Raw genomic sequence first — 23757 nt, 5'->3', positions numbered from 1 at the left:
AAGATTTCTGGGAAGGAAACACTGGATCCTGGAGATGTCTCTGTGTGTAACTAAACTGCTGCTGCAGAGCAGGCTTTCTCATAAAGCTTGGTTTAAAAAAAACCCCTTTGCACATAAACACACGTGTGGAAACACATATATGGTTTCCTCCGTGTATGTAAGCTGTCATGGCCATATGTGGTAATCAGCGTGTCAGAACCTCCAGCCGTTCTCTTCTGGAATGCCAATAATCTTAACAATCACGGGGGACCGCTGCTCGCTCCTCTAAATATAGTAGGAGACTCAATTATGCCACCTAGTGGCCAAAAAAAAAGATTGCAGTCATTTAACAACAGATAGATGGTGCTGTTTTCTCATTTCTATCATGTTCATAATAGCATACATTTTTCAGTATTATAGACTGATCATTTATAACAGAAGTGTAGACAGACGCAAGTAAAACTTGAATAGCTCTTGTTTATTGAATATTTTTGCACATTTGGAGAATTGTTTTAACAAAACATACATTCAGTTGAATATTCTTCATAGTGTATTGTACATGGCACTGCACTAGAAAATGTATTATCTGCTTGAAATAATACATCTCCGTCCTAAAATAAACAACATACATAATGTGCAAGCTCACAGAGTTTTTAAAGTGATGTTTACTTGGACTCTTGGATTATTTTGGAGTCAAATAGTTGAATGTAACTGGAGCAGGTGGTGGAACCTGAGAGTTTGGAAGCCTGTCACCAATTACTGCATCTGGAAACCTTTCTGTTTTATGATCAAAGGGCCCAGAATCATGGTATGTGTGTGTTTATGTGTGTGTGCATGTCTGTCTGTCTGTCTATGTGTGCTTGTGTGTGCATGTGTGTTCGTGTAATAGGAGGAGGTCCTTGTCATCATGTTGCCAAGCCCCACCCCCAAGAACAGTATTTCCAGGAATCCCCCTTATGATTGCCCAAGGGATTCCTGGGAAAACTGGACCCCGGGGGCAAGGAAAAATACTGATACTGGGAGAAGCAGGAAGTGAAAGGTCACGGACTTGGAAAACAAACTAAAAAAAAACAGAACTGAAATTTTGAACAGAGCTCACTTTAAACAGCACACAGAGAATACTAAGGAGAGAAAAGTGAGATGGACTGAAAAAGGATCACGTGTTTGTGCATTAATCTGATATAAAAGAGGCTAAGAATGAGCAAATGTTTGGAAGTCTCTGTCCTGCCCCCTGCAGAGAATCCCGAGTCTCTGGTGGTCAGGGCTACAACTATGAACTCTCAGGCCTGGGGCAAAATATATTGTACCACCCCCCCCCCACCCCTAATATATTTTGTAACAAATTAAAAATAGTTGCACCCCATATCCTGGGCCCCCCTCGAGCCTGGAACACAGTGTCCCAGTTCACCCCCCCCCCACCCATTAGCGGCCCTGATGGGCTCTTACATCGTTGTGCTGATAAGGAGTGTTTCCTGAATGAAAGTAATGGAATGCAGTGACAGGGCTGAGTGAACAGAGGCTGTGTGTGTGTGTGTGTGTGTGTGTGTGCGGTCCAGGAAGTGACCTCATCCCTTTGGCAGCGCCCCCCCTCCCGAGCTACAGTGCTTCATCTCAGACTCCCAACTGACCAGAGATGCAGCACTGCACCTTGGGCCTGGGGACCAAGGCCTGGACCACCCCCCCAACCCTTACCGTCCCGTGCCACCAGTGCTACCCCGTCCTATACTCCCACGACAGGGCCCCTTCTTGATTTATAACCTCTTTCCTAAATATTTCCCCCTTCACTATTCCCCTTCCCCCTAATCCAAATAAAAATTCTGAGGGCCCCCAAAAGCTCATGGGTGCACATCCTGCCCACCCCCTTCCCTCCCTCACCTAGACTCTTCACCTACCTGCTTCACCTACCCCCACCCCGCTCCGTGTTGGTCTGACTCTGGATTAGTGGCGGGCGAGCATTTGGGGGTGGGGGGTTCAGATGCGGAGAGAACCCTCTTCACGCTGTCCACACCGCGGTGCCTCTGCCTCTCCCACCTCTGCACGGACTGATCTGCGGGTCAGGAGAACAGCAAGAGGGAGCCGTTGGGCAGGGGGATATGGAGGGGCCCATGCCATAGACACCGCAGCTGTGAACAACATGGGCTAGGACCTGTGGCTCTGAAGGCAACTCTTTCTAAGTATGAAATACTTAGGACGCAGGATTTCCGCTCCACATTTCAGATATCTGTTATAGAACTGGGATATATTGTAAAATATACTGACATAAATCTACTATCTGTATATCGCAACAGCTCCTAATATATTGGCAAATAAACTTAATCTTATTCTATAATACTTATAATATAATACTCTAATTGTTGCCACTTTTAGATACTGTAATACATTACACTTCTGTGAAATATATTTGTCATTATATTTTCCACATGAGTAGGTCCATGTATTTTATAATAAATGTTGGTATATTGTATTTCCATAAGCAGTGGTAGCAGTCCTGGTCAGGCCAGTTGGTGTGCAGTAAAGATGGTGGGACTGTCCAGAATGGGGCTTCATTCGAGGGCTCAGGAGGAGGCGAGTAGAGGCGACACACAGAGGGGTCCACAGGAAGTGACTGTGACCCTCAGCCTCCCTGCGTACATAAATGTCCCTCTTTCCTGTCCTGGGTCCCCAGTTACATTCTTCCATCCAGCTTTCCCATGCTCCCCTGGCCTTATTGCCCCGCCCCCTGGCCCAACCCCAGCTCAAAACCCCAACCGCCCCTCGACCACCCCTGCCTCGCCCCCGCCTTTGCCTCCGCCCCTGCCCCTGCTCATGCCCCCACATCACACCACACCCTCCTCCACCCATCTCCTGCTCCACCCCTCAGTATAATGCCGGACCAGTGGAGACAGACAGCTCATTAATGGGATGATTTCTGGAGTTTTATTAATATCGTTTCCTCATAATGTTCTATAACAACGCCATGCTATCATGTCATCAGAAACTTCTGTAAGTATATGAAACATCCTTCATGAAACAAAAAATGTCTGTGCCAATCGAAAACACACATTAAAACTGAAATATAAATATAAAAAAACAGAACGTGGATAATCTCTGTAAGCACGCTCCACAATTCAAAGCGCTCTGAAATTCACCTCCCTGCATCAGTATTCCCTTTTGGGAATGTTGAGTGGTGCTCTGCCGGTTGAACACAAATATGTTTCTTTCTGTCTCAATGGTTCTCCATCAATCTGAGTACTCTCTCTATCTCTGTCTCTTTCTCTCTCTCTCACACACACACGCGCATGCACACTCTCTCTCTCTCTCTCTTTCTCTCTGTGCCCCCTCCCTCTCTCTTACAGTCTCTGTACTCTATTCTCACCTTTTCTCTTTGCCCCTCTCTCATGTTGGACAGGAGTCTTTTGAATGCACAGTGGCTGAGGGTGCCTGTCTGGTGTGGGAGATGCATTAGGATCTCCACAGACTCAGACACAGACGTGCGCCAACCACATCCTCCAATCAAAAATCCTGACAGCAGGATCAAAGCAAACCAACTTTTCATCATAACACGTCCTTCCACGTCCCACAGCAGACTGTTCCGGAAATTTTCTCACAAAGAGTCACCAAATTCGCGCAAAAAGGAAAAAAGAAAAAAAAGACGTCTCGGATGGAATGTGCCTATGATGCTGAAGCTGCTGCTCAGCTTTGTGTGTGGGAGTGTGTGTGTGTGCGTGTTTGCCTGTGTGTGTGCGTGTGTGTGTGTTTGTGTGTGTCTGTGTGCATGCGTGTTTGTGTGTGTGTGTGTGTGTGTGCGTGCGTGTTTGTGTGTGTGTGTGTGCGTGTGTGTGTGTGTGTGTGCGTGTGTGCGTGTTTGTGTGTGTGTGTGTGTGTGCATGTTTGCCTGTGTGTGTGCGTTGTGTTTGTGTGTGTGTGTGTGTGCGTGCGTGCGTGTTTGTGTGTGTGTGCGTGCGTGTTTGTGTGTGTGCGTGTGTGTTTGTGTGTGTGTGTGGTGGCAGCGAGAGAGAAACAGGATGTGTGTCACAGCAGCGATGCTCTGTCGCTGAGTTCACGGAGCAGAGACGAGCAGGAAGTGGTCTGCGCGTCTGTCTGTGAGCCTAGCGCTCCGTGGAATGCAGCATCCCGCCTCTCCACGGAACAGCTGTCTGAGAATGGAAGCAGCTCGCAGAGACGAGGCTGCTGGGAGCTCTCCTCGCTACGTGGATTGCATTCTTACTGCGGAGGAACTCTCTATATGCAGGCAAGTTAAAGGAAACACAGAGGGAAAAAATATTGCCATATTTTCTCACTTCAGGCTGGCCCCAGCCACACAGTTACAGAACAGAACAGTCGACCGCATAAGACTAAGAAGTCACAGCAGAAACCACACACTGATTAATTCTCTAAACCAGGAAGTTGGCGAAAGGAAGTTGAGAAAAGTTCCATTTATTACGCATTATATGATGCCTCACCCGCAAACACACACACACACACACATATTTGACAGTCTCTCTCTGAGTTATTTTTGAATTTCTCACCATTGCAGAGCAGTGGGGGGGAAAAAAAGCCAAAGTGCTGAGCTGTGACATACTCACGGCCGACCGATGACTTCACCGCCGCCTCCGAGACTGGCGTACTCCGCGCCGCTCCACGCGGCGACCCACAATGCCGTTCCCCTGTCTCCACGCGGCGGCCAGTAACGGCGCTCCCCGCGGCCCGCTGCAGCTGTGTCAGCGGCGGGACGAGCCGAGCTCGCGCCCCTGCAGGGAGGAGGAGCCCCGTGGAAGGGACGGCGAGACGGGCCCCTCTCAGATCTGGAGAAGAATTTAAGGTCCTCCTCAGTGCCATTTTTTATTGGGCCCTGCCAATGTAATCAAACCCACTCTTTCACCAGAACCCCCACTCAGACACACACACACAGACACGCACAGACACACACACATAGACACACACACACACACATGCACACTCACACACATTCACACACACACACACACAGACACTGACATACACACACACACTCATACACGCACAGACACACACACATAGACACACACACACACACAGACACTGACATACAACACCATCATACACACACACACACCACCAGACATTGCATCACACACACACATAGACACACACACACAGCACACACACACACACACACCATCACACAATGCACATCCACACACAGATACAGCACAACAACACACACACACCCGCGATACACACACCAACAACACAAGACACACAGCACATACCTGCATACACACACACACACACCCAGAGACAACACCACCTACACACCACCCCGCTGCATATACACACACACACACACACACACAAGCACCAGACACAAGCACACACACACCACTGCACACACACCTGTACACACACAGACACAACACACACACAGCACACACCCACATACACACACACACCCTCTGAGCTATACTCGGTCACGCTGCATGACGTTCAGTGCAGACAGCCTGGGGAAATGGGAGGGCCTGCTATATAAAGTCCCTCTCACTGAGCTGTCATCCGCACCCAGGGAACATTTTTGTGGTGCAGAGTCAGTGAAACGCCGTCTGGGCATTCAGGTGAAAACCCGGCGACGTTTTGGCTGAAAAGTTGAAAGTCGTCTGGCCGGCTATGACACAGCCAGGCTGTGTCTGGGTGAACCCTGAGCTATATTGGGGTCATGGATTTAAGGCACTTGAAGATAAACTGGATTGGATATGTATTGTAAGCAGCCGGACGCCAGCAGTACTAAAACAGTCAGTACAAAAATATATTTTTTAAAAATAAACATTACAAATCGTTAAAGGTGACATTATTTTTTAGAAAATAATTTCTATTATAATTACCAAGAATTGAAACTGTCTCAAAAAAAACTATATATTGAATGAAGAACTTAAAGGTGGTTAGTAAATATTTGCCCTCTCCAAAGGTCACCCTGTTAGAGTTCGCCACTGAGGTGTGAGCCATTGGTTTATATCTACTAAAACTTGTGAACAACACTTATTCCAAGAAAGCGAACAAAAAATTCACAACGACAACTGCAAAGCTCACACTTGCCCCAGGAAGTGAATTCAACCTTAAACATGCTTCTCAACAGCCTCAACATCTCATTCAGCAGCCAAAAGCTCAGAGAGCACAGCTAAGCCACTATGGACTAGCTGTTGAGTGGAAGTCCATACCATTCAGCGGTTATGAACCTGCCCTGCGTATGTTAAAGCAATTTTCATCTCACAAAAGTCTGGAGATTTAACTGAGGCAGCAGGCCCATATCCTCTCCGCTCCAGAGAGGGCTGGCCTGTGTGGAAGTAACAGGTCCACAGAGGATGCGGTTGTCAGGACGACGGACAATCACCTGTCTGTGTCTCCACAGCCTGGAATCTGCTCAGGATTTCAGTGTCTCCTGTGAAAGAAAGAGAGAGAGGGAGGATCAGTCACAACAATATAATTTCTAGGATCAGAAAATACTCCAGATTTCTTTGCTCACTCCCCCCCCCACCCCAACATTAGACACCACTGCATCAAATACTGGCTTCACTGTTAGAATGGGGCTGCATGCTTCCTCTGGTGGTTGCTGGGCACATTGCATGGGAGGTTGTAGTCCCTATTTGTTTTGCCTTAACAATAATTAAATACACACAAAAAGACTTAAGACTCCCCTGGCTAAACAAATGGTGTGTATTATAAGTCCTGAATATGCAAAGTCTACAGCTGTTTCTCTGTAATAAAAAAAAAAAACTCACAAAAAAAACTTCCTTTCTGAAGGAAGTGAGTCCTGATCTCTCAGATTGACTGATGGAAACCAGGAGCCATTGACTGTAGTTCTCACTGAGTCTTATTTGCAAAGGGTCATAAGTCTCTGAAATCTAATTTTGTTAACATTCAGTTCATCCCAAAGAAGGAAAGGAGGCAAAATTAAAAAAGACGAAGACTGAAAAAAAAATTCCTGAGATCTTTTGAGCCTTTTCCAAGAAGGGAGAGCTTTACGTTTGTCTCGAATCCCTCGCCTGGAATCTGCCTCGATCCATATAAGGAATTTTTTTTAAAGGGATTTTATTTTGGGATAATGGAAAATGTAGCCGCGCTCACAATAAACACTCACTCCTGCAGTTCCTAACAGACTGAGATCGTGGAAGCAGATAGTTTGTCACTGTTCGCTTAACTCTCCCCTCACCCCACCCCCCCCCACCCCAAAATCTCCCCAAACCCCTCCCCCTCTCCCCACATCTCCCTCTCTGCCCGCATACATTCCCTTTTCGAGCCACAGACTACTGCAGACGGACATAAAAGGCAAAATGGAGGGAGGGAAGGTGAGGCCGAAGCCAGTGAAAGGGAGCGGTGTCACCGGGGAGGGATTCTCTTCTTCTCTTTCCCTCCGTTTTTATACACACACACACACACACACACACACACACACACACACACAGTGAATCTGCGTCCCAGACAGCAAGCCTGCCTGTCCCCTTCACTGCCACCCAGGGCCATAGCTACCAGTTCTCAGGCCTGGGACAGAATATTTTGTTACATATGAAAAAGGCTGACTCCCCATGTCCTGGGCCCCCCCTAGTACATGGGCTCAGGACAAAGTGTCCCAATGAAACCCCCCCCCCCCCGTTCACCCCCCCGATCTGCAGCCCTACTTCCACCTGCCAGACCCCCGCCATCACCTGCTTCCTCAGCCTCATCCAAACCCTGGACCCTGAGGTGGCGGACATGCACCCTTCATCCTCTCCCCCCTGGAGGGGGCGAAGTGTGGAGCTCATTCAGCCAGACTCCGGGCCACCGGGTTCCATGATGACTCCCCCCCCCAACCCAACCCCCCCCCCCCGTCCTCCATGTTCCCGGATGCTGAGCAAAGACTCAACAAACACAGCGCTCCTCTCCCAGGCTCTCTCTGTGCGCCGTGACACCGACGCTCCGCGGCCTGTGTTTAATAACCCCAGGATCTGCGCAATAAACAGCGCTTCCTGTTTCCCATGCTCGTGCGTGTGCGTGCGTGCGTGTCACGGCCAGGAGGTCGCCATGGCCACGCGGTGAAACACGTCCTCCGTGCATCGAGCTCACGAGCGCAAAAAAAAGCAGACGGGACACAGGTTCTCTCCTCGTGGGGTTTACTGCCCCCCGACCGACCCGCCTCAGGGCTTCATTCACCCCAGAGGTACGAGAACTAAATCTCCAGCCACTGCAGAGGAGTTGCCTGTTGAGGGCGTTAGTCTGTTAGCCTGAGCTACGCTGTGGCTGATTGGATGGTACGGAGGAACAGAAAACAGCACAAGATGACGTGACCCAGATTCAGAGACTACAGCAGCGGCAACCAACCCTGTTCCTGTGGGCCTACCGTCCTGTGGGTTTTCATTTCAACCCTAATTTGGCACACCTGACTCTCTTCAGCTGCTGAATGAAATGTGCCTTGTTAGGGCTGGTGTGAAAACCTGCAGGACGGTAGATCTCCAGGAACAGGGCCGGTTACCGTTAAACTCCAGATTCCTTCCCCTCTGAGCCCAGTGATACTGACAGACCGCCACCTCTGTCCCCGCCCCCACGCTTATCCAGCCCGGTCTCATCCTCTGAAGGAAGATGATCAGCGGTTTAATGAGCTTAATGGGGTTTCCCTCCAGAAAGGCCGGCAGGCTGTTCCGGGCTCCTCCCTGGCACCGCGCCAGGCTGATTGCCTTCTCTCATGCGAGGTTAAAAAGGAACGCTCCGGAAGAATGGTGCCAGCCTGCACGTGCCCCCCCCGCCCCCCCCGCAGGGCCTGAGGATGGCGGTATGGCGATCGGGTAGACCCCCTTTCCTTTAGAGCACAGCGCCCTGCCCCTTCCTGGCCTCCCACAGCTCGATCGGCGTGGATACCCTTCCTTGGGCCGTCTCCGACAGCGACACCGGCTTCGCGGCACCTCCTCCCGGGAGACCACCAACGACGAGCCCCCCCCCCCACTCCCCCCTCCCCGCTCCCCGCTCCCCTCCGAGTCCAGATGTCTGGGCCCTGCAGCCCTGGAGCCGAGGGACTTATCCACAGGTCTCGCTCTGCGCAGAGGAAGTCTCTCCTAAGTGTTACCAGCTTAGCCGTGGCGAGGACCCGCTGAAGTCCACCAGCTGCTTTCGCGAGGCATAAACCCCTCTACACCTCATAAACATCGTCAAAACCAACCAGGAATGCGTCTGGGGTCCTGTAGAAAAAGACACGATTGGTTCAGATATCCCGTTTTCCAAACTGTTTCTTCCTCTCTAGCTGTTTGTGACTCAGGGATGTCTGGGGCGTTCTGAGTCCTGTTTGGTTGCGCAGAAGAAACAAAAGATGTTTGTTGCAACAGGATGGAGTACACCGCTACATTAAAACAGGTCAATTTGCTGAGACGCTCTAGAGAAATTCATTTGTGTTTTTTTTGTTGCAACATAGAAACACTGCAGAGGACTGCCAGGAAGCCATTACTTGTTAATGACTGGGACAGGAGTACACCCATGACTGCTGCTTACATAGACTGTAAGTGTGCATGCATTTGTAATGTGCATGTGTGCATGTGTGTGCGTGTATGTGTGTGAGAGTGTGTGTGTTTGCGTGTGTGTGTGTGAGAGCGCGCGTGTGTGTGTGTGTGTGTGTGTGTGTGTGCATGTGTGTGTGCGTGTGTGTGTGTGAGAGTGTGTGTGTGTGTGTGTGTGTGTGTACATCATCCTACAAGGTGCTGCTTCAGGCAGACAGACGCAGGCACTGTGTTTACACTGCGAGAGACTCCAGACTGATAGTGCAGAGAGTGAAAACTCCAGCACAGCCAAACATCGCCTTTTAAGGACCCCTCTCATCTCCTCTCATCTCCCTAAATCAGCCAGACGGGAAATGCAGGGAGGGGGAAGGCTCTCTCTGTCTCTCCCTCTCTCTCCCTCTCTCTCTCTTTCCCTCTTTCCCTCTCTCTTTTCCTCTCTCACTCTCTCTTTCTGGTCCCTTCTTTGATTAGATCTGATACCCTTTCTTCACCAAAAGCATGTTGAGATTTCTGAAATTAAGAGGCATGGTGGGAACTAAAGTGGAAATGGGGATTGTAAGGAGAAGTACTGACACCTCGATATGATGTTATTTTCCTTATTCAATTCAATTTACCCCATACCCTCCCCATGGTAAATACAACATATCTCAAGCAGAGGTCATCTAGTTGAAAGTATTACAGTGATATTGAAAACAAACAAGGGACGTATTCAAAGCACAAAATAAAGATATATCCGAAATTAAATTCTAGCAAGTTATATATAAATGACTAGATTTTCTATGGTTGCCGTTTCTCAAGGAATTAAAATAAAACGGGTCTCTTGTGAAATCTAAATTTAAAGGAAGTGCAACTGAACAAACACGGAAGGATAAACCAAAATATCCAAGCAAGCGGACACAAGGGCACGCGCTTGTACTTAATTAGGGTTCAAAAGAATCACAAAAGGAGCATTCAGCCGAAACGGTTCGATAACAGAGCGGACTCTGTTCCCCCCCCTAGCCTCAGGTATCGGAAATGCGATGTGGTTCCAGAGTCACTGCGATACCCCCGGCGTCGGTGCGTCCCGGAGAAAGAGGCCGATCACATCACACGAAATATGAGACAATCAAACAGTCAAACGGAGGATCGTGGAGATAAGCTCAAACAAGCAATTAAGACTTCATCCACTCCTCCCCCCAGCTCCAAGCACGTTCTCCCTCTCTGTTTTCATCTGCACTTCGACGCACACAGCCGTGGATCCAGTTATCACAGGAAAAAACTTGCATTTGTTTGTTAGGATACGGTGATGCAAAGCTCTCATGCCGTTGAATTATTTACAGCTAAAAATCCGGAATACATGAATACTGTTAGCTTATTTACTCATATTATCAATGCTGCATAAACAAACCGTTTTCTTTGGGTCCTTGAAATGTGCTGTAAAAAAACAATGTATTATTATTATTATTATTATTATTATTGTTGTTGTTGTACATTTACTGCCTTTGTGTCTATATCACTGATTTTTATATTCTTCTCTATTGGCTTTGACTTGACTCCGTGCGTCCCTTACCCTCCAGGTTATTTTAAGAAAATCTAAGACAGTGAATCCTGGCATCTCCACACAGCCCTGTTTTTAAGGGGACATGAGAAACGGCCCGGGGGCCCCAGAGGGCCCGACTCAGCCTGGTCCCGGGTCTGCTGTGTGCAGCTCTCTGTAAACACACGCGGTCAGGACGCATGGGAAAGGATCCGGCCCATGCGCCCTTTCTCAAGGCCAGGGGAACAGCTTTGAGAAGCGCCGTGTCGCTGTGATCTGGTGGCCAAGGAAAATTCTTTCCCTGGAATGTGAGATTTTGAGAGGGAAATGGTGCTGGGGGGGTGTATTGGGTGGTGGTGGGGGGGGGCTCTGCTGACATTTTCTCTGGAATTACAAGAAGTCAGAACTGTGAGGTAAAAAAGGAATAAAACCAAAAATGGAAACACCAGCATCATAATCACAAACTCCATCATGCCCTGCCCTGGAAATTCAGCTCAGGACAAAAAAAAAGAGTAGTTTTCATTTTTGAATAATTGAATAGTTATTTTTCCAGGGCGATTTGTCACTTGCGTAACAATACGAATAGCGTAACATTTAACTCTCACGTAGACAATGACTGCATTGCGCAAATATATTTTCTCTATCTGGTTTTTTAACATGGGGCACTCGAGGTTGTGCTGATGACCAGACAGTTTGTGGGCTGGGTAGGAACTGATTAAACCTGACCTTACTTTCCCGGCGTGAAGGGCCGTCATAGATAAACCTGAAGCGCTCTGCATTTTTGGCGGCTGGTTTTGAGGCCTGGCCGCCTCTCTCTCTCCTGTTTACCGGGCGAATGGGTGAGTGCTCCCGATCGCGCTTTCCAGCCCGGCCTGACTCATGTTTTACAACCCCGAGAGGAACCGACGAAACTCCCCGAAGCATTCCTCGCGCGCAGACGCCTGGAAAAGTGGGGTGGGGGGGGGGGACCAGAGGGAGCACGGAAAATGTTACCCGCAGGAGCGTTTATTAAAGGGCGGGGCCGCGAGGAGGGGGGGCTTTTAAAACAAAAATCAGGGGCTGAAACTGCCCCTGCAGGGGGGGCAAACTCGACAGGAACCCTCTGAACCCCGGCTAGTAAACGGTTCTCCCGCCATTTCCCGGGTTCGACGTTCCTACAGCATCCTGGGAGCGCGGGGAGAATGCTCTGGGTTGGCTGGGAACCGTAGTGTGTGTTTTGGGAAGTTGCCTTGCCCCCCCTCTACCCGCCCCCCCCCACCCCAACCCTCTCTACTGCCCTTGTCCAGTGTGGTGGCCTCAGCAAGTCCATAGGGAGCCGCCAACACCCCCCCCCCCCACCACCACCACCCATCCCAAATCATGTGAAAGTGACCCTGGGAACAAGAGTCCCCTGGGTCCCACAGAGAGAGAGAGAGAGAGAGAGGGATAGCGAAAGAGAGAGGGAGAGAGAGGGAGGGATAGAGAAAGAGAGAAGGAGAGCTGCAGAGAGGACAGGGCAGAGTGCGAGGTCACAGAGGGGTCATGTGAAACCAGCGCAAGCTTGATGGCTTCCAGACTTTTGACTCCTCAGAAAATAAATAAAGCATTTCCTCTCCCTCCCTCGCTGTCTCCAGCTCCATACCTCTCCCTTCTATCTAATCTGTCCATCTATCCATCCATCCATCCATCCATCCATCCACATCATATCAGCAAAGGGCCATTAATTCATGCTATAGTGAAGCTGGAATGCTCGGCAGACACGGTGTGGCCCATATGCGCAGTGTTTTTCTAATGGCTGTCCAGTGCTGTGCGTTATGTTAACCTCCGCCCAAAATAGCCCATAAAGCTGTTTTATTACTGCACTTACAGATAGTGTACAAGGGCAATGCTTTTAATGTTGAGTCGTGGCAATGGAAATACATTTCCCCGGAGGAGGACCGACTGCGCAGATATGCAATAATAATATGATAATAGTGATTTATGCCTGAATGCACTATGATTCACTTTAACATGAGGGGCCGGAGGAGATTTGGCAAGGCCTGCACAGACTCTGGGTAAGGAGGACCAGACCTAGCATCCTCTCCTTTAGGTCCACACAATGTGTGTGTGCATGTGTGTGTGTGCGTGTGCGTGCGTGAGTGTGTGTGTGTGTGTGCATGTGTGTGTGTGCTTGTGTGTGCACATCAGTTTAGTAACACGGTAATCAGTACCTGGTCTGACTTCACCCATCTGCAAACAAGCCTGCACTGACACCCTGAGCATCTACCTCTGCCTGTCATGTTCAAACTGGGGCCCGGGTGACGGACAGCTGAGACTCGGCCTGTCACCGTGCCGACCAGCCGCCTCACACTGACGGAAGAAAAATCCTCCCTTCATCCTCTTCATCAGGCCTGTGTGAGTGAGAGCCGTCTTTAACCCAAAGGGCCTCTTATTATAGGTATGAAGAACAGACTGCACGTTCATCACAAAGCCAAATCACCAGTAATGGCCTTTCTGTGACATGGCAGTGATGGGATTTAACTCTGTCACCAAAGGCACCCAGAAATTCAGTTACAGGTAAAATCCAGGTCATACAACCGGGTAGAAAACAAGAGAGGCTCAACTGGAGAGGAACGTTGCCTCAAATGCTCTGCACACAACAGCTCAGCCTGCCAGTGTAATCTCAGTGACTTTGTGTATACAACAGTAAACAAAGAAACAGGCTAAATGACTCACATCATACAAGCTGCAGTTACGTTTCTGTGCCTCACAAAACCATGTGCAGCCATAACAAAGCTTTATGTTTGCGCATTTTTATACGCCGTAAGGTGGTCCACTCATCTATAAATCGCACACAAAATTTACATTGTACAAACTGTTCGGTGAGAAATCACCAATTGGTTTCTCGCGGCAAGAATCACACATATCCCTATCACTACCTCAAGCTGACCTCTCCTCTAAATCAACTGTAATGAGAACATGCAACAAGGCGGGAGTAATTATCAGTTTGTATTAATAGTGCAAAATCAGATTTAAGTTATTACAAAAACCCCTGCGAGGAAATAGCTGTTTCCTTTTCCCCTCAGCTCTGCAACTGTCCCAGTGGTGAAAACACAGGAGTAACGAGCGCAGAAATAATAGCAGAAATACCGCGTCACGGCGAGACGGAAAGCACAGCTTTAATTTGAGATGTTTTGAGAGACGTGCCGGGCCGGGCCCAGTGGGAACTGGCTGGCCCTGCTTCTGCTTATTCCAGCTCCAGCGCCAGGCCTGTGCTGAGATCCCATAAGAGGAGAGAGGAGTGAGGAGTGAGGAGTGGGGGGGGGGGAGCAGGGGTGGCCGAGGGCATTGTCACACCGTAAGCTCAGGACTGGGATTCGGGGGTGTGGAGGATGATGCTGAACCCCAGGGTCTCCAAACAGCTGTCCACATCTGCTGGCCTCCCCTCCTCCCTCTCTCCCTCCCTCCCTCCCTCCTTCGCTCTCTTCCCTCTCTCTCCCTCTCCTCAGCTTAATTCTGGCAGAGGAGCCTTTCCCAGAAACAAAGAGCTGGGAGACAAAGGGGTCGGGGTGGGGGATAGGGGGTGGGGGATGGGGTGGGGGCGATCACATTTCTATTATAAATGTGACAGAGGGCTTGAGTCCAGCTGCAGCTATGAGGACTTACTTTCACATATTCTGGGCATGCTCCTCAACAGAATATTTTAACCCTTCAACATCATAAGTCAGTGTTCTAGAACCCCATTGCTTCCAACCACCAGCAGTGATTGTTACATCAGCATTAGAATGTTCGGTTAAGTAAATTCTAATCGCATACTTGCGACCATGAAAAATCTTGCTACAGTGCTCCATTGGAGTCCACAGGCTCTGTTAAGTATGCCTCACGTGTTTGGGCTGAGGTGGAATGAGCTTTGAACGGAACAATGTCATCGCACAAACATTGTGTTTTATTGACCGGCTCATCATAACGTCTGAATCCAATTACAGTTCGTTATGGCTCGTTACGTTCCACGGTATCACGGTGACCTCGCGATACGACACGCGATGGAAGCGAGAAATGTACCCGAAACAAGAAAAAAGCACTGATGTGCTCAAACCTCTTTGTACCAAGGCAGTTTGCTAAAATCCTCTCACGTTAACGTTAAGCACTTCAGAGGACAGCGAAATCAATTCCAGCTCCAGACACACCGGCTACATTCGGAATTACGTGCCAGCCAAGGCATCCGCGAATAATTAGGAGGCAAGCGGCCCTGCTAACGGTTACTTTGATAACGGCGGCAGAGATGACATCGCTCTTGTAAATGCTATTGCAACACGGACCAGGAATGACGGAGCTGCAGCCCTCGGTCTCCGCTACGCGCCGGCAGCCCAAGCTCACAGTTGGACCTCGCTCGTGCGATAAAATAAAAACACATGTGCGAATGTCTGCGTGTACACACACGCACACACACACCCCCCCACACACACACACGCACACACACACCCCCACACACACACACACACACAAACACACACACTCACATGTGCACACACCACCACACACATGCACACACACACACACACACACCCCCCACACACACACACACATGTGCACACACGCCACACACCCCCACACACACACACACACAAACACACACATCACATGTGCACACACCACCACACACATGTACACACACGCACACACACACCCCACTCACACGCACACACACACCCCCCCACACACACACATACAAACACACACACGCACATGTGCACACACCAACACACACATGTATACACACACACACATATAAACAAACTGATCCAGCATGGCACAAAAAGCAAATTTCATAACGTACAAAGCACAATAATAATCACAGTCCTTTTTTTCTTTTCTTTTTTTTTTTACCCAAAAGGAATCATCATCATCATGAGATTTATACACAGCGAGTTTGAACCCGTGAGTCGTGCTGACGATTGTTTACACTACCAAGCCCGGGTCCAGCGGCTGGAATGTGCGGCTCAGTGATTGATTGGCTAATTGTTTTTCAGGCAGTTCGTTCGCTGCGGCGTCCCCAGCTGAACCTGCTTCCTCGTGGCAGGGCTGCGGTGGGGCTGGTGAGTGGGGCTTGGGGGGGGGGGGGGGGTCGCTGAGAAGCTGTCAGCGATCCGTCTCTGTCTCCCTCTCCCCCCCGCTCCCCAAATTCCCCTTTGTCTCGTAAACCAGACAGACACTCACCTCAAACACGTACACACACACACACACGCATATACACACACACACACATGCACACACACGTGCAGGACAACCCAACGCTGCAGAGCACGCTGCTGCCGCAGACGCAGTCTGCTAGAACCGCAAACCGAACCTCAGAAACGCCACATTGTTCCCAAACCGGTCTCCCCTCCGCCTCGTTCCCCTTCGCTCGCGCACGCACACTCTGTCACAAGTTCCATCACCCCGTCCACAAAACCGTGACTGGCCCAGACACTCTGCCCCCGCTGCCCCAGACAGACTAACAGAATGCAGACGAATCCCCCTGATGGGGTCACCGGCTCCCCCGTATTCCCCAGACCCCCCCTCACCCCATCCCGGGACAGGCCAGGACCCCCGTCTCTGTGTCCTGCTTCAGACTAAAGGCGTGAGATGGACATACCTGTGAGTGGCGGGGTCACGCTCCAGCAGGGTCCCGTTCGGAGCTGGCCCTGGCTCGGTTTTCGTACGGGGGGGGGTGTGGGGGGCACCGGAGGCCCGGTGCAGCGTGGCCGTGGCGGGGGACGGGCCCCCAAAGTCTGAAGGGGGCTCCCGGCACTGGGCTCCCTTTTGAAGCAGAGCCGGCTCAGGGAGCGAAGTCTTTTCTTTTACCTTATATGAGGCGGGAGGCCGGCCTACGGGGAGAGTGACACGTCAGGGGAAAGCCCTCCGAGCCGCGCGATTGGCTAGTATCAAGCCCCCCGTGACCCCAGCCCGTGACCTGCGACGTCTGTGAAGGGGGGAAAGTCTGGGGGAAGGGTGGGATGGGATGGGACTGGGAGGTGGGGGGTGGTGGGGAGGGTTTTGGGAAAGGGGGGGGGGGAGAGGGGGGCTGGGCTGGATTCCCTCTCTCAAAGGAAGCCGCATTTGACAATTTTCATATTTCTTCTAAATTTGGAGATTTCTGCCCCTGCTGGAGTGCTTGGCCGGCCGCTCGGCGGGGCCCATGTGGAAAGCATTAGCAGCGCGGGGCTCGCTGCCATTCCCCCCCCCCCCCCCGAGCCTGGGAACGTCAGCGCGGCGCGGAGCGATGTAGCGGTGCGGCGTAGCGCGCAGACGCGGCCGTTTGGAATAATTAACTTCCTCTCCCAGAGTCCTCGCCGCCCCATATGGGAAAGCATTTGCCCAGGGAAGACTGGAAATCAAATACAAAAAAAAAAAAACGGTCAGGAAAAAAGAGAGAGAGAGAGAGAAGAAAAAAGAAAGTGTTTATTTTTTTGGGAGGAAAGAAAAGTAGAGGAGGAGGAGGAAGGAGAGGAGTGAAATGATGGAAAGATGGATGAAAGATACGGGTTCGCACAGCACAGCACACCACACACACACACACACACACTCATACACACAGGAAAAAAAACTAACACAAAAACGGGCAGATCATGGTTCTCAGTGGCCGCAAGACAAGAGCAGCTGTGGAGAGTTGTATTTATAAGTGAGACATTTTCACATCATCACGTCCACAAGCAAGCGAGGTCTGGACCTTGTGTGCGCACGGGACAAGTAAGAAAAAGCGTTCCAGGGTTCTAAAGTGGCACGCCCGCGGTATGCGTGCGGGGGGGGGTTGATGACATCAGGCTGCGGATCCCCTCAGAGAGCACTCTGGGAGTGGAACAGGAAGCGAGCGAGCCTGACGGATCGACTCGTTAACGTAATTAGCCAGCGTTGCCCCAGAACGAGTTAGCAAACATCCTGTAGGCGGGTAAGAGAAGCCATCGCACAAAGGTTAACACGTACGCTCGCCCTCCCCTAAAGTCACATCTATCAGGGCAGCGTTTTACAACATTCTGAAACATTTCCTTTTGTGTGATAACAGCCGGCCCCTGGTCTTGACACGGGAGTGTCACTGGCGTTATATTAAATGTGCTACAGCAGCAGCATTAGTAAAATGGCCCTGGAGAGACATTAGATGACATTACAAGCATTTAGCAGATGCGCTTCTCCAGATCGACTATCTTACACTGTATCTGATTATGCAGCTGGATGTACAGTATACTGAAGCAATGCAGGTTAAGCACCTTGCTCAAGGGTACAACGGCAGCGCCCTTACTCATTACACTGCGCTGCTGAGATAAATACGTTTGTCTGAGTATGAGACCGGTGTGGTGTCCGGCGTCCTGGTGTCTCTGTGTTTCAGCAGCCAGGCCACGAAACGGCTTTAGCCGCTGTGCTACAACCGTTCTGACGGGGGCCCTGCTTCAGAACGTTCCGGGCCGGGCCTATCTCCCCCCCCCCTCCAAATTCGCGTGCCCGTGGGTGGACGTCGCGAATACCGTCAGGACCCGCTTGTGCGACGCCGGACTGACGTAGATCTCGCCTCTCTCGCCCGTCATCGCACACACACACACACACACACACACACACTGCCTCTCTCTCTCACACACACACACACACACACACACACACACAATCCGTCAGCGCAGTGTTTATGCTGGGCCTGAGGACACGCTGTTCGAACCCTCGTCAGTAAAACTAACACTGCAGCTTGCTCACGCACGCAGACCCACACAGCGGACTGCAGGCGCTCTCTATAATAAACATCCAGGTCTTCAACTTCAACTGAAATTATAGTCTGAAACTGAAAATACATTTAAATAGTATAGTATATAGTTTACAGTATATATATATACATACATATATATATAAGTATAGATATATATAATTACAAAATAGATTTTTTCCAACTACCTTTTTATATATAAGGAGTGAGCGTATTGGGCAAGTATTCTGTATACTGTGTTTGTGTGTGTGTGTGTGTGTGTGCGGGTGTGTGTTTAAAATTTTTTAAATAGATTGTATCCAACTGCCCGTTTGTAATATTACAACTCCAAACCTCAATTCACTTTATCTACCAATATTTACATCTGTGCTGCCTGTAAGACTTTGCACTCTGGGTTTTTGAGATTGCTGCCAGACGTGCTGGATACAGCCATCTGCTAAGAGAATAAATAAAAGTGATGATAAGAGACAGAGACAAAGCTTGACCTCTCAGTGCACGGCCCAGCAGATGAGTCTCCCTCCTGGACGTCTTAAGCTGGGAGAGGTCAAAGAAAAAGAAAATGGGGTTCTGGGGAGTAGTTGGGGTCTCTGAGGGGAGGGGGGGAAGAGGGATGCAGAGTGCCTGCGAAATGTCAGTCAGAGAGTAGCCCCCTCATCCCCCACCCCCCCAATTATTAGGCCTAGAAAGCCTGACCTGCCAGTGTTTAGAGGTGCCAGACGTAGTGCCTGGGAAGGCTAAATTTAGACAGGGGAGCGGAGAGGAACAAAGCAGAGGCGGAAAAATTTAAACAAAACGGCGGTGCTCTTCATCGTTAGGCGGGCCCTTCGTTAGGCGCGGTGAACTGCCGGAGCGGGTCGCCCCCCCCCCGCGCCGCCTCCTTCGAGAAGCCTTAAAAAGGCAATGTTTGGGGAGGATTCTCTGTGTACATCTGGAGAAACGGGGGCTATTAAAGACGGCAGCCAACCAAAGTGCCTCACGGCTTGGCAGTCCTAATAGCCCCGGCTGATAGGCCTCTTTTTTTTCCCCTGATCACAGACTTCCCATGCGCTGTTCCCCTCATATGGACACAACTGCACATTTCGCCCCTTCCTTCAAATTAAAAAACAATAAATAAAAAAAATTCAATATCGCGTGACGTGAATGTTAAAATGCAATGTTTTTTTTTTTTTTTTAAACATCTTTGACTGTTAATCGCCGTTTCATCGAAAAGTTTAATATGGGACATACAAATTATCTTTGCTTGAAGAATTTTAAAAATTCGACAAAAAAAAAAGTGAGGTAATAGATACTGACTAAAAATGCACAATTCTCAGCCAATGTGAAGGCTTCTCTGGGAAATATGAAGAAAACAGTTGCCAAAAATATGTGACATTTGGCTCTCCAAACACGGAGTCTCTGGGCAAAAGCCCACAGTGGAAATTGGTCGGTTGCGTTCAGACAGAAGTAGCTCAATATGTTATCTCCTTTATTTAGACCCACTGGACTATTTAGTCTCTGTGATAAATGAGCCCATGACACACTGTTTTACAGAATAAATATACATAGAGGCAAGTGAGCGGCAGTGTATACAGACGTGCGTCGCCGTCAAATTACCAACGTCATCGGACTCCAAATAGCGTGGCCCCGCGTGCTTTCCCCGGTTCATAGACAAATGGTCGTGACCGAGGCTCCCCCCTACTACTGCCAAGGTCAAAGGGGTCAAGTTTAAAGAAATGGTAACATGCCGCTGATGGGAAAAGGCTTTTTCGCCAAAGATCCGATCGTGTCACTCAAGAACTTTGAGACGTGACAGAAACTGCCAAGCCCACACATTTATCCACATTTAAAGGACAGTTTTTTCTTCAGTTTTTCAGGCACTTCTACCTGGTTGCCGCACAAAGAAATCTCGCCATTACACTTGTCAGGGTGAGAGTTAGCAGTTATTGTGCATGTGCTTGGGCAGTATGTTGAGACAACCGGACCATTCGTTTGTCTCCCATTGACCCTCACCCCTTCCAGTTTGGGTTCTGTATTTATGAAAAAGGGTCTCTTCCACCCACGAGCTGGTTCCACCTCATTCTAATGGCCTTCCACCAGACTCATGCCACCTTAGTTTGGTTCAAGCGGACGCGTGTCTGACAGTATAACGTCCACCCTGCCTGTCCGAGGAAGGTAGAGCCAGAATATATATAAACCCTTCCTTGCCTTTACAGTTCTGTGCTCTTTCTGCTCTTTTTTTTTTGGAAGTCTGACCCATTTTCCTTCAGACTATTTTTTTCTTTCTTTTTTTGTTGTTTTCCTCCTGGTGACGGTGCTGGTTATTTATTGGGTCCTCCGTACGGCTCCAGGAAAAGTGTTTCGCGTGCTTTAATGACCAGAATGCCTTCTGTCTGACGTAATGCCTCGCGAGCCTGGCGCTATTCTGGCGAGAGCCGACCGGACCGTTCCGTTTCTGCTTCCACTTTTTTTTTTTTTCGTGCGCACCGCATATCCCACATCATCCCGCCTGCTCCCCGGCCCGCACCGATCCACGTATTCCATCCACGCAGATACACAAAGAGATCGAGAGATTTTGAAAAAAAAAAAAAATCAGTTGGCACTACCGACTTTGAGGCCTGTTCTTTGTATTCGTGTGCACAAACATTTATCCCAAGCCATCTCTGAACTTACTCAGATCTGCAGTGAAGGGTGGGGTGTGGGGGGTAGGGGGGAGGGGGGGTTTGTTTATGGTTCCTAACAGATTCATTTGCCGCACCTTTCCAGTTTTTTTTTTCATAAGACAGAGCAGAGCAGAGCAGAGGTGTTTAATGGCCGTCTGTCACATCTGGTTCTTCTTATTCGCAAACAGGTTCCTTAAACCGTCTGAGCGGAGCTGGGGGAGAGAAAGGGAGGGAGGGAGGGACGGAGGGAGGGAGAGGAGGATGACAGAAGCCATACCAGCACTGACAACAGGATGTAGCAGGAAGTGGAGGAGAGCCAGGATCCTGTTTGTCCAAACAGTTGGATCGCCCCGTTATATGAATGGGGGGTGAGGGTGGTGGGGAGGGGTGTAAGATCGGTTAAGGAGAGGGTGTCAGCGGTGTGCTTCATCTCCGTGCCTCAATGCGGGACCCAAAATACCCCCCCCCCCCTTTAATTAGGCAGGGTCGGTCCTGTGGCCTTCTGTTTGGGGACATACACTGCGGGGCTGACTTCTGTTCGCGCGACTTAAAGAAACGGCCGCTGTTGAGGGGGGACCATATATGGCCACACTCCTCGAAAGCAGCAAAGCTTGTGCGCGTGCACTGCTCTGCAGTCCAACCAGGGCCTGAAGGCCCCTCTCGAATGTATCCCCGCTGCTATGGACGGATTCCAGTGAGATAGATTACAGGAGAAAATAGGATTGCATCACTGGATGCAGTTTCATACCAAGACCAAATTCAGCCAAGGAATGCAGGGGTGGGGGGAAAATGAGAAAAATTCGAACCCAAATGTGCATGAAGTGGCTCCGCTCCGCTCCTTAATTAGCCGCACAGAAACCCAACAGGAAACTCAGTCCGGCTCAGGAAAGGAAATCCCTGGAATCTGTATGAATTACTCTGTGTTACATTTCTCATTTCTCTTTTCAAAGTTGTACATTTTGCTCATATATACACATTTGTCCATGTCGTTATAAAAATAGCCTTCCCCCTCGCCTGCCTGCCCATTTTGGTAATACAGATTTTCGGTGGATAAAGAAAGGCTCATATTTTAGTTACATTTTGGATCGTATCAACAATATGAAATTATGTTTATACAAGAACACGGTTTAGAGATATTTCACTACCAGGGCCAGTTATGAAGTAGTGATCTCTCTTTTGTTGAAATTTCAGACACGGCTCGCTGGACTGGGGGCCAGAAGAGATAAGCTGGGTGAACAGGTCAGTTGAGAAAGGTCACCATAGCAACCACACAAGACAAGCAGCGGCTACAAGCTAAGAGGGAGGGCTCGTCCAGAGACACAGTAGGGGTTCATTGAACCTAATAGAGATACAGCATCAAAAGCGTAAATGACCAGATTTTATGCAATTCGCTACCCGATATCATTCTTTTGTATTAATGTGTGCTTATGTTCAGAACTGAATGAAGCTATCGTGTAGCGCAACCGCTAAAATAATTACTAGTAATTCCATTACTTCTCATCCAGTTAATTGCCTTACACGAGATGGCAATGACCATCCATCCAGCCATTATCTACACCTGCTTATCCTGGGCAAGGTCGTGGGTGGTGCCAATCCATCGCAGGGCACACACACCACTCACCCACACACTCAAACCCATGGGCGATCGGTCAAAACATATTTAAAGTAACTTGAATTTATTCTTCAAATATTGTGTACAAGGTTAATGCACGAACGCTCAGGGTGAAACTAGCAGCACCTTACAGAACGTTTATTTTAATTCACTCCTGGAAACAAAACAAAACACAACACAAAGGAAATAAATTGCGAAAAAGCCACGTATTTCAATTCTGGTTTCCCTGGAGCGCTTAAAATAGCACTGAGCAGTCCGCAAGACTTCAGCCATTTAGAACACCTAAGGAAAACAATACAAATCAAAAGCAGTACCAGCGGAGGTCCATTTCCGCTGATGTCCCAGGAACTTGGCAAACGTCCGGTGCCTAGACGAGCTGCAGGTCCGAGCTCTCGCGTACAGACCCCAGTCGAGGGGCTATTCGTCTCGAACCGCAAATCTCTTCCTCTTCCTGCTTAGACAACGTTGGATGACAAATAGCTGTAAACGGTACCCCGTGTCGGGAGAGAGAGCATAAACAGCAACGACAAGACTGACTCCAGCGCGGTTGCTTAACGACGCACTGATTGGCAGGTGAGTTCTTAGCGATGTCATGTGATCTATCCATGGTTTTTTCACAGCTTCAAAAAAAAAAAAAAAAAAAAACTCATTCTGCTGTGATATCTGCAGATATTTTACGTGATCCATATATGGCCATACAATGCCATGGGTGGGCTTCTAAGAGAGACTATTTGCCTTAGCAAGCCAAATATTCCTGCTATAAGGTCTCCATTGAGAGACCTCCGTTGTTGCTTCTGAGTAGCATCAGTAGGACACAAAGTAGAAATTAGTATTGGCTAATTAGGACATTATTGAGG

At 49.3% G+C, this 23757-nt stretch overlaps 1 long non-coding RNA gene across 2 annotated transcripts; it reads right to left on the bottom strand.

Moving 5' to 3' along the window:
- Positions 1–2794: 2794 nt before the first annotated feature.
- LOC135251713 (uncharacterized) lies at positions 2795–16729 on the bottom strand. Of its 2 annotated transcripts, XR_010329190.1 has the most exons (4): positions 16559–16729; positions 6323–6370; positions 4545–4763; positions 2795–4200 (listed from the first exon to the last, which is right to left on the bottom strand). It is a non-coding gene; the product is annotated as an uncharacterized LOC135251713 (long non-coding RNA). The 2 variants fall into 2 exon arrangements; XR_010329189.1 differs by having other exon boundaries at positions 2795–4763.
- Between the last annotated feature and the right edge of the window lie 7028 nt (positions 16730–23757).

This window comes from Anguilla rostrata, chromosome 3 (assembly GCF_018555375.3).
Source record: "Anguilla rostrata isolate EN2019 chromosome 3, ASM1855537v3, whole genome shotgun sequence".
Classification (NCBI taxonomy): domain Eukaryota; kingdom Metazoa; phylum Chordata; class Actinopteri; order Anguilliformes; family Anguillidae; genus Anguilla; species Anguilla rostrata.
Note: the sequence above shows the minus strand (reverse complement) of the source record. Positions and strands in the feature narration are given on the sequence as shown.